Source organism: Plecotus auritus (genome assembly GCF_963455305.1).
Source record: "Plecotus auritus genome assembly, chromosome: 10".
In the NCBI taxonomy this organism is placed as follows: domain Eukaryota; kingdom Metazoa; phylum Chordata; class Mammalia; order Chiroptera; family Vespertilionidae; genus Plecotus; species Plecotus auritus.
In genome coordinates this window covers 8260794-8271691 of record NC_137785.1, presented here as the reverse complement: position 1 = coordinate 8271691, position 10898 = coordinate 8260794, and the positions used below count along the sequence as shown (strand labels likewise).

General features: G+C 43.6%; 1 pseudogene across 1 annotated transcript; it reads left to right on the top strand.

The window, feature by feature from the left end:
* Positions 1-262: 262 nt before the first annotated feature.
* LOC308236101 (glyceraldehyde-3-phosphate dehydrogenase-like) lies at positions 263-1441 on the top strand (annotated as a pseudogene). Its single transcript has one exon. The product of its transcript is annotated as a glyceraldehyde-3-phosphate dehydrogenase-like (transcript).
* Positions 1442-10898: the final 9457 nt, after the last annotated feature.

Here is a 10898-nt window from a genome sequence, read left to right as displayed (position 1 = left end):
TTATATAATTATGATAACAAAACACATTTAAAAATTTGGCCCTAACTGGTTTGGCTCAGTGGAGAGAGCGTTGGCCTGCAGACTGAGGGGTCCCAAGTTCAATTCTGGTCAAGGGCATGTACCGTGGTTGCAGGCACAACCCCAGTAGGGGATGTACAGGAGGCAGCTGATCGGTGTTTCTCTCTCATCTATGTTTCTAACTCTCTATCCCTCTCCCTTCCTCTCTGTAAAAAATTCAATAAAATATATTTTTTAGGCTCTCTGCTCCTCCTGCTCTTCAGACAGCCTTTCCTCCTGCGCTGTGCCAGCAGCCACAACCCTGAGACACGATGGTGAAGGTCGGAGTGAACGGATTTGGCCGCATTGGGCGCCTGGTCACCAGGGCTGCTTTTAACTCTGGCAAAGTGGATATTGTCGCCATCAATGACCCCTTCATTGACCTCAACTACATGGTCTACATGTTCCAGTATGATTCTACTCATGGCAAGTTCAAAGGCACAGTCAAGGCTGAGAACGGGAAGCTTGTCATCAATGGAAAGTCCATCTCCATCTTCCAGGAGCGAGATCCCGCCAACATCAAATGGGGTGATGCTGGTGCTGAGTGTGTTGTGGAGTCCACCAGTGTCTTCACCACCATGGAGAAGGCTGGGGCTCACTTGAAGGGCGGAGCCAAGAGGGTCATCATCTCTGCCCCTCCTGCAGATGCCCCCATGTTTGTGATGGGTGTGAACCATGACAAGTATGACAACTCCCTCAAGATTGTCAGCAATGCCTCCTGCACCACCAACTGCTTGGCCCCCCTGGCCAAGGTCATCCATGACAACTCTGGCATCGTGGAGGGACTTATGACCACAGTCCATGCCATCACCACCACCCAGAAGACCGTGGATGGCCCCTCTGGGAAGCTGTGGCGTGATGGCCGAGGGGCTGCCCAGAACATCATCCCTGCTTCTACTGGCGCTGCCAAGGCTGTGGGCAAGGTCATCCCTGAGCTGAATGGGAAGCTCACTGGCATGTCCTTCCGTGTCCCCACCCCCAATGTGTCAGTTGTGGATCTGACCTGGAGAAAGCTGCTAAATACGATGATATCAAGAAGGTGGTGAAGCAGGCATCAGAGGGCCCCCTCAAGGGCATCCTGGGCTATACTGAGGACCAGGTTGTCTCCTGCGACTTTAACAGTGACACCCACTCCTCCACCTTTGATGCTGGGGCTGGCATTGCCCTCAATGACCAATTTGTCAAGCTCATTTCCTGGTATGACAATGAATTTGGCTACAGCAACAGGGTGGTGGACCTTATGGTCCACACGGCCTCCAAGGAGTAAAAGCCCCCTGGACCACCAGCCCCAGCAAGAGGAAGAGAGGCCCTCTGCTGCTTGGGAGTCCTTGCCCCAGATCAGTCCCCTGACACACAGAATCTACCGGCCACCGTTTCCATCCCAGACCCCTAAAGAAAGGGAGGGGCGTAGGGAGCCCTACTTTGTTGTGCACCATCAATAAAGTTCACTGTACCCAAATATATATATATATATATATATATATATATATATATATATAAATTTATTTATTTATTTATTTAATATATTTTATTGATTTTTTACAGAGAGGAAGGGAGAGGGATAGATAGTCAGAAACATCGATGAGAGAGAAACATCGATCAGCTGCCTCTTGCACACCTCCTACTGGGGATGTGCCCGCAACCAAGTTACATGCCCTTGACCGGAATCAAACCCGGACCTTTCAGTCCGCAGGCTGACGCTCTATCCACTGAGCCAAATCGGTTTTGGCAATAAAATATATTTTTTAAAAAATTAGAAATTTGTTATTGAGAAAAATATATTTTATCTGGAGAAATTAATAGTTCAAAAATATTGTAGCCCGTGTGGTAAAATTTCAACCTAAGATATCATATTTAATATGGTCTCATTAAAAAGAGGATTAATTCTATGTTCTGAACAAATTTTTAAATATATTTTATTGATTTTGTACAGAGAGGAAGGGAGAGGGATAGAGACTTAGAAACACGGATGAGAGAGAAACATCGATCAGCTGCCTCCTGCACACTCCCCACTGGGGATGTGCCTGCAACCAAGGTACATGCCCTAGACTGGAATCAAACGTGGGACCCTTCAGTCCGCAGGCCGATGCTCTATCCACTGAGCCAAACAAAATTTTTAATCAAAAAAAGTTTAAATTTAATTAATCTCTTTTAAAGTAATTACAAAAGGTATGTTGATAAATGTTAGTCTAATTATCATTGGAAAATTAAGGTTTAAATCTTGTATAGTTTTAATAACTGAAGGTATATACAAGTTAATGACAGAAATGAAATTCTCTAGTGTGGCCTAGAAATTACTCTGGAAGGAAATAAAGAGAGGTTCTCTTCAAACAGCTGAAGAACTGTAATTGAAAGTCAATATATTAGGCCTCATAAACTAAAGTAAGCAATTTGTTTTTGCCTCCCTGACAAAGCTTATGTAAAGTTACTCAAAGACTAATAGCAGAAATTTAATTAATGTCATTTACTGTCCCGAAACCTCGGACAAGAAAAGTTAATAAATAAACCTTATTTCAGATTGATTTAAATTGGTTAATTTAAATAAATATTCATAAAAACTTTGTTGTACTGGGCACGAAACTGTTCCTGAAGCATTAACTACGTTTTTAGGAATGGTTTATCTCATAGTTCAAATACTGCTTAACATGCAATGAATCCAAAGTAGTCATATTGCTGCACAGAAAATTAAAATTAAAAAGTTATCAAGACTGCATTGCAAAATTTCCAAAAGACTCTTAATATTATTTAAATCAAAAAAAGAAAGAAAAAGAAGGGGGATAGTGGAACAATCCCCTGTGAGTAAATTACATCAATAAGTTTTTTACTTTAAAAATTATTTTTCACTTGTAATGCTGAAGACAAGACACCCATGAAAACACACATGGTGTCAAAATCAGCCAAAGGAAAATGGTGTGGGCACAATGAAAAGAAAGGATCCCACATCTAGTTTATAGAAAAGTCCTTCCTCTTGAGCTGGGCTCCCGCCTGGTCGCCCAATATTTCTATAAACATTTGGTCGAGGATATATTTGTCTATTTCCAGAAAACTCCTCCAAGCCCGTGAGGATTCCTACAACGACAGATCCCAGAGAGGAACTGACCACATTGCTCCAGCCACGAAGACAAGAGTAGAAGCAGTCCAGAGAAGAAAGATGGTGAAAACGCCTTGCCATGCTAACAGTCAGCAGCTGTGCGTCCCAGCAGGTTGCCCAGGACCAAGTCAGAGAAGGTCGGACCTGCATTGCCACCATTTGCCCACCATCCAGAACTAGCATAACATTGCCGGCATGTACACAGAAGGAACTGTTGGACATTGAAATTGGGACTCAGAAAACTATTGGCCCAGAAAGAACCTCACTACAGACTGATTCATTTGCCTCTTAGCATAACCACTATTGCTTGTCTCATTTTTGTCCTGAAATGTTTATTTCTAGTCTGCAGATGCGGAATGAAGAGTCTTAAAAGGACTTGAACCCTTCAGGCGGCATTTACTTTTCAAGAATTACTAATGAAAAGAAACAGGGAAGATGCAAGAAGCCACCCATTGTCCTCACTATCAGAGAAGTGTAAACAAGGATCCCAGAACCGCTGGTGACCCTTGAACCCCTGGCAAGGGCCAGAGCTATGCACCGATTCATTAGTCCAGACAATGGGGACTCAAGCTATCTCCTGACCAAATAGTCTCAGAGTAAATCTTTCTACTATTTACTGACCTTTCAGATGGTCTGCCTGTTACTGGAAATGGCCTGCCTGAGGGCTATAGGTGTCTCCCAAAATTGAATAAAAGGATGGCAAGACCGGAGCCCAAGAGGAGTCCTTCCTCTGGAGCTGAGCTCCAGCCTGGTCCCCCAATATTTCCAAATTATTGTTTCTTGTCTTGTCTCTTTCATTTGCGAGCTGCCCCTCTTCCAGAGCCTGAACCCTGAACCACACGGGACGTGGGTCATACACACTCACTCATTTTTGGAATCTAATTAACAAAATAAAATGCTGAATGGAGTGGATTCAGAGACATGGAAGCATGGAACGGAGTGCAGAATCTCAGAGGGAAGGAATGGAGGGGTAAAAGAAAAGAAAGGAAGAAAAATCAGCCTCTGGTGAGAATTAACACACATACACACACACACACACAAAAAAAAGTCACCTGAGCCTTGAGCATTCAATTCTGTTCTCTTAATGCAATGGGAAAGCACTAGCTTGCTGTGTTCTGAGTCTGCTCTAAATTTGTGTTTATATATCTGTCTTCAATCAGTTCAGTCCCTGGAAATGCTGATACCTCTCCATGTAACTTTCTCCTGCTTCACATGAGTCAATTGCTTTTGGTGGTGTTGTAAGAAATGTCCAAACCTGTGGAGAATCTTTCTAACTTTATGTGACCCAGGTGGGCAGCAGTGCCAGGAAGCAGAATAACAACAGATTAAGTAATGCATGGGAGAATGGCAGTTTTGCACCTTTTTTGTGAAGGTCCCACGTCACGCGTTGTTCTGGGTTCGGGAACTGGAGAAGGGGATGCACGCAAATGAAAGGGATGAGACAAGAAATAATAATTTGGAAGTATTGGGGGCCAGGCGGGCAAGTCCCTTCCTCTGGTGCACAGGCCTCCGCCAAAGTTTTATTCAATTTTGGATACAAATCTAGGTCTTAGGCAGGTAAATATTAGAAAGATTTAGTCTGAGACTATTTGGTCAGGAAATAGCTTGAGGCCCCATTGTCTGGACTAAACAATCAGTGCATGGCTCTGGCCCTTGACATGGGCTCAAGGTTCACCAGCATTCTGGGATCCTTGTTTACACTTTTCTGATACTGAAGACAATAGGTTGCTTCCTGCAATTTTTTTTAAATTTAATAAATCATTATTGTTCAGATTATTACAATTGTTCCTCTTTTTCCGCCCAAAGCTCCCCTCCACCCAGTTCCCAGCTGACCCTCTGCCCTTACCCCCCTGCCCTCATCCATAGGTGTACGATTTTTGTCCAGTCTCTTCCCGCACCCCCACAACCCTTTCCCCCCGAGAATTGTTGGTCCACACCCTTTCTATGCCCCTGATTCTATTATATTCACCAGTATATTCTGTTCATCAGATTTTTTATTCACTTGATTTTTAGATTCACTTGTTGATAGATATGTACTTCTTGTTCATAATGTTTATTTTTACCTTTTTCTTCTTGTTCCTCTTGTTAAAGAATATCTTTCAGAATTTCATAGAATGCTGGTTTGGTGGTGATGAACTCCTTTAGCTTTTTCTTATCTGTGAAGCTCTTTATCTGACCTTCAATTCTGAATGATAGCTTTGCTGGGTAGAGTAATCTTGGTTGTAGGTTCTTGGTATTCATCACTTTGAATATTTCTTGCCACTCCCATCTGGCCTGCATAGTTTCTGTTGAGAAATTAGCTAACAATTGTATGAGTGCTCCCTTTTAGGTAAGTAACTGTTTTTCTCTTGCTGCTTTTAATATTCTCTCTTTGTCTTTTGTCCTTGGTATTTTAATTATGATGTGTCTTGGTGTGGTCCTCTTTGGATTCCTTTTGTTTGGGGTTCTCTGCGCTTCCTGGACTTGTAAGTCTATTTCTTTCACCTGGTGGGGGAAATTTTCAGTCATTATTTCTTCAGATAGGTTTTCAGTATCTTTCTCTATCTCTTCTTCTGGCACCCCCATAATTCGGATGTTGGATGCTTGAAGTTGTCCCAGAGGCTCCTTACACTATCTTCCTATTTCTGGATTCTTTTTTCCTTTTTTCTTTTCCAGTTGAGTGTTTTTTGCTTCTTTGTATTTCAAATCTTTGACTTGATCCTTGTGATCCTCTAGTCTGCTGTTGGATCTTGTAAATTATTTTTAATTTCAGTCAGTGTATGTTTAATTTCTAGTTGGTCCTTTTTCATATCCTCAAAGGTCTCACTAAATTTATTGTCCTTTTCTAGAAAATTCTTGAAAAACCTTATAACCGTGGTTTTGAACTCTATATCCAGTCGTTTGCTTTCCTCCATTTCTTTCATTGTGACCTGTTTCATTGTCTCCACATTTTCACTGCTTCCCTGAGTTGATAGAGTGGCTTTGTGTGCTAGGTGTCCTATAGGGCCCAGTGGCTCAGCCTCCCCAGTTACTGAGGTGGACACTCTTGGTGCACCCCTTTGTGGGCTGTGTGCACAGTCTTGTTGTAGTTAAGTCTTGACTGTTGTTGGTATCACTGGGAGGAATTGACCTCCAGGCCAATTGGCTGTGGCGATCATCTGTGTCTACGCTGGGAGAACTTCTGTGCTGGAGACAACCTTATGAGATAAGACTTGCAAAAGCCTCTGTGCTCAGCTTGGATGGGGCGGAGTCTCAGGGCAGAGCAGACAGCATTGGATTCCCTAAGAAGCCCCTAGGTCTCAGTGTCCCGTGGTAATCGCTGCAGTAATCGCTACAAGCACCTCTGAGAGAAAGCTTCCCTCGAGTTTTGCCTGCTTCCAGACAGTCCAGTTTCTCCCGGAATGAGTCTGGGTCCCCAGAGTCTCACCTGGTACTTGAGTTCAGAATAGTCGGGATCTTTTGTCTTTCTCCCACTTGAGAAAGCCACCTGTGTACTCAGTTGCCCGCCCTTTCGGTGTGCGCACCTCTGCACCTCTGGCTTCCGCAGCTCCTGTGAATCTCAGTGTGCTTTACTCTTTCCTGACAGTCCAGATTCGCCCCGTATGAGTCTGGGTCCCCAGAGCCTCACCCGGAACTGGAGTTCAGCACAGTTGAGAGATTTTGTCTCCCTCTCGCTTGAGAAAGCCAGCCGCGCACTCAGTTGCCAGTCCTCTCCACGCGGGTCTCCATAACTCTGCCTTCTACAGCTCCTCTGAGTCTCAGTGTGCTTTTCTCTTTCCTTCTAGTTATAGAATTTCCACTCAGCCAGCCTTCCTGTGGTTCTAGATGATGTCCATTTTGTCTTTTAGTTGTAGTTTTGAAATTGTTGTGCGAGGCAACAGTTTAGGTGTTTACCTATGCTGCCATCTTGGTTTCTCCCCTGCAATTATTTATACATTAGACTCAAAGGAGAAGACATAAGGGTGTTACATGACAGATGATAAATTAGGGGGGAGAGTTAAGGAGGGAAATCTCTGGGATAGGATAAAAAGTTTAAAAAATATCTATAAATGTCTTTTTAAATTTATACATTAGTTAACAGTTAATATTTAACACAATAACAATAATGATTGGGGCTCTGAGGACTTCTGTGTTTGGAGATGGTGCTCTTACGAGTCTGTGAAATAGAAATGTCCCTGAAAATCCAAAAGTCTGTTATCCCAGACGCAAAAAGACAACAGACAGGCTCAATAAGGTAAAATTTGCCCTTTGCAAAAAAAAAACAACCAAACAAACACAAGCTAGGATATAACTACCAAAGTGATTTACTTAGAAAGTTTTAACTTCAAAGCATCCTATATGGTTGTTTTTAGCCTCTGAGTTTGCAAGATTGGCTATGCCATGCCAGGCTCCCTGAGATTGCTAGGTTTACTATCTGTCATTATTTTTGTCCACACTGGGGAGTTAGAACTTGTGGGTTGATGAGAAAATTCAATGAGTGGTTTATTAACTCCAGTACCCATTGATGATGTCCTCCTGAACACAATGCCCCCAGTATAGCTGGTGTCCCTTTATTGGGTCTCCTAGAAGAAGTCACTCTTCAGGTTGATAAAGCCTTAGGTTCTAAATGAGGTTGAGGTATTTGTAAGGACAAGAAAAAGTTATTTTTCTTTGCTGTGGCCTTCCATAATATATGAGCTATGCTTGCTAATTAAACCCCAAGATTGTTGGCTCCTCTAATTCAAACAGCTGCTCTGTTCAAACTGCTGAACAAGATAAGCTACTCTCAATGCTCCAGTATTACATACCCCTCCTTCCTGCTGTGGTCACACCTCCGGGACATTTTGGACCAAGGGGTCTCTAGTTAGTAGAAAGTTTCCTTCTCTCTGCCCCTTCTAATAAGCCTCTTTTGACCTCTTCGTAGCTGTTGCTCTAGTCCATAGGCTTGGGAAAAATACTGATAAGACACCTCCCTAGCACATCTGGAATACTGTCTCCTGGAAAGCAAACAAACTGTAACTTTTAAAGGCAGTCCCTCATAGCTACACAACTTCAGCACAGCCCAAGGCCCCTCCATTCCTGGTCCCTGAGCAACAGCCACTGCTGAAAAGCAGAAGCCACACTTCCTTCCCTGCCCTGTAGTGACTAGCAATACTTGGCCTTTTCCTCTCTTGGAGGTGAAATAAACTTCCTATCTGCATGGCTCCTTGTAGGTGTGAAATCTTCCAAAGCCAGTATCACAGCCCAAACTTTAAGAGTATTCCTTTCGCCCTGGCTGGTTTGGCTCAGTGGATAGAGCGTCAGCCTGCAGACTGAGGGGTCCCAGGTTCGATTCCAGCCAAGGGCACATGCCTGGGTTGCGGGCTCGGTCCCCAGTGGGGGGCATGCAGGAGGCAGCCAATCAGTGATCCTCTCTCATCATTGATGTTTCTATCTCTCTCTCCCTCTTCTGTCTTCTCTAAAATCAATAAAAAATATATTAAAAAAAAAAAAAAAGAGTATTCCTTTCTTCTGAGTTAAGGGGAGTGACTGTGAAAGATGAGGGTAATGACATTGTCAAGGCAAAATAATATTCCCTTCTTTTCTCTAGGTTCTTTAAGTGGCCAAATAATTTAACTGATACTGTATAGGTTAACAGGGGAAACCACAATAATGTTATAAACAGGATAAATGCTGTATATATGGAAATGACTCAGAAAAACAGAGTAACTGACCAAAATGGCAAACACCATCATCTGAAAAGCCACCTTCCCCTACAGTCAGAAAATGTGGTGTGTGGAGAGTCAGTTAGGGTAGATTGTCAGGAAAAGCACAGTAAGGACCTCAGTTGTGGCCCAGTGTGCTGTGCACTGAGGTGACGCCTTCTATTCAAAAGGACTCTGTTCCAACCCAAAGACCCAGGGTGCAGGCACAGGAGCTGGGAAGACCAAGGTTTCAGAACATGATCCGGGTTGCAGGAAAAACATGGTGAGAGCCATTGTCTCCTTCAGCCAGTAGGGATATAGAGGACAGAGTCACATGGGCAGTGGGTCCTATGCATGAATACGAGGTGAGCACCCGTCCAATGAGACAAAGATCATGTAGGACTCCAGCATCACTTCCAAGATTAGGTCCCAGAATTCATGTCAAATTTTATCCACTCCTGAAGGGTGAATGTCAGTGCCACATAGGAACATCATGTGAAGGGTCAAACTGAGGAAAGAAACTCATCACAGTGGATGGGATCACAGCATGACAACTAACATGTGGGTGAAGGTGCAGAGAGAAAGCCCTAATTACCAAGGTCTCCTGTGGGTCAAACTCTGTGCTGGGATCAAAGGGGAGGCAGACAAACAGCAGCTCACTCTGAAAGAAGGTTCCCCTGGAGAAAACACTGCAGCTGAGAAATGATGGCGTTCCCCTGAACACGGGGAGGCCAAGGGTAAGGGCTCTGAGATGTAAAGGGAATGGGAGGAAACGCATAACTGCAACCATGGAAACAGGAGCTGCAGCTGAGCCACCCTGGTCCTCATCCTGTACCTGCTCCAGTGAGGGCTGCACATCAGTGGTAGAGACTGTGTCTGACGCTGGAGAAAATAATGGTTAAAATTCAGCACCTTCAATGTGACACTTGTCTGTGGTATAAACTTGGGGAGCTGACTTCATTTCTCTGACACTGAACTTTTTCAGCAATTTGATAATCAGTTTTCACTTCTCCAGGTTGTTGTGAGAATTAAAAAGGAAAATGCTCAAAAATCTAACCGTGGAATCCTGGAAACAAGTACTCAGCTTGTTATCTTATTGATCTTGGGAGGCCAGAGTAAGCACCATCAATCATCTGCATGTCACATTCAGCCAAATGAGATTCAGGGAGTTGTAGTGATTCTGCTGGAGATTCCCAGGTGGGCCCACCACAATGCCACCGGAGTGCCCACAGCACCTGCCTCCCTGCCGCAGTCAGTGGCTTCTTATAGGGCCCATTTCTTACTAAAATGCACCCAAAGACAAAGGTGCTTGTGGGCATCGGGGGATTGAGAAGTGCCTGTCCTGGGAATGTCTCTGCAGGGAGAGGCTGCGGTTCAAAGGAGACGGAGAGAGAAAGAGAGAAAAATCAGTGCTGAGAGAGAATCACTGATCAGCTGCCTCATGCATGCCCCACACTGCGGATCTAGCCAAGGCTCAGGCATCCTCCATGACTGTGAATGGAACCATGACTTCCTGGTTCATAGGTCCACATGGAACCACTGAGCCATGCCAGCTGTGCTCTCAAAATTCATATTCCTAACTCTTGCTCACTCTCCCTTGCTCTATGAAATCAATGAGAATGTTTTTTAAAAATCAATTAAAATATTTATTATAATGGAAAAAATATTAACACATATTATTCTGATACAAAAAAAGCATTTAAGATTTCTGAGAAAACGCTCACCATAAATTCTTACAAAAATACAATTAAATAAAACTGTATGAAACTCTCACCCAGAGGGCATAAGTACAGGGATTGAATATAGAGTTGAATGACAAAATTACAGAATATCTTTAAACTAGAGGCCTGGTGCTCAAAATTCATGCACTCAGGGGGTCCCCTCAGCCAGGCCTGTGCCCTCTCGCACTCCGGCAGCCCTCAGGGGATGTCCAACTGACAAAGGTAAATAACACTTATATCCATATAAAGAATTATACAGAAATGTTTGTACCAGCTTTATTAGAAATAACCAAATATTTATTAAAATGGACATGATAGGGATATATTCAAAGATAAGAATATCTACCAGAGCCCTAGCCAGTTTGGCTCTGGATACAGCATAGGCCT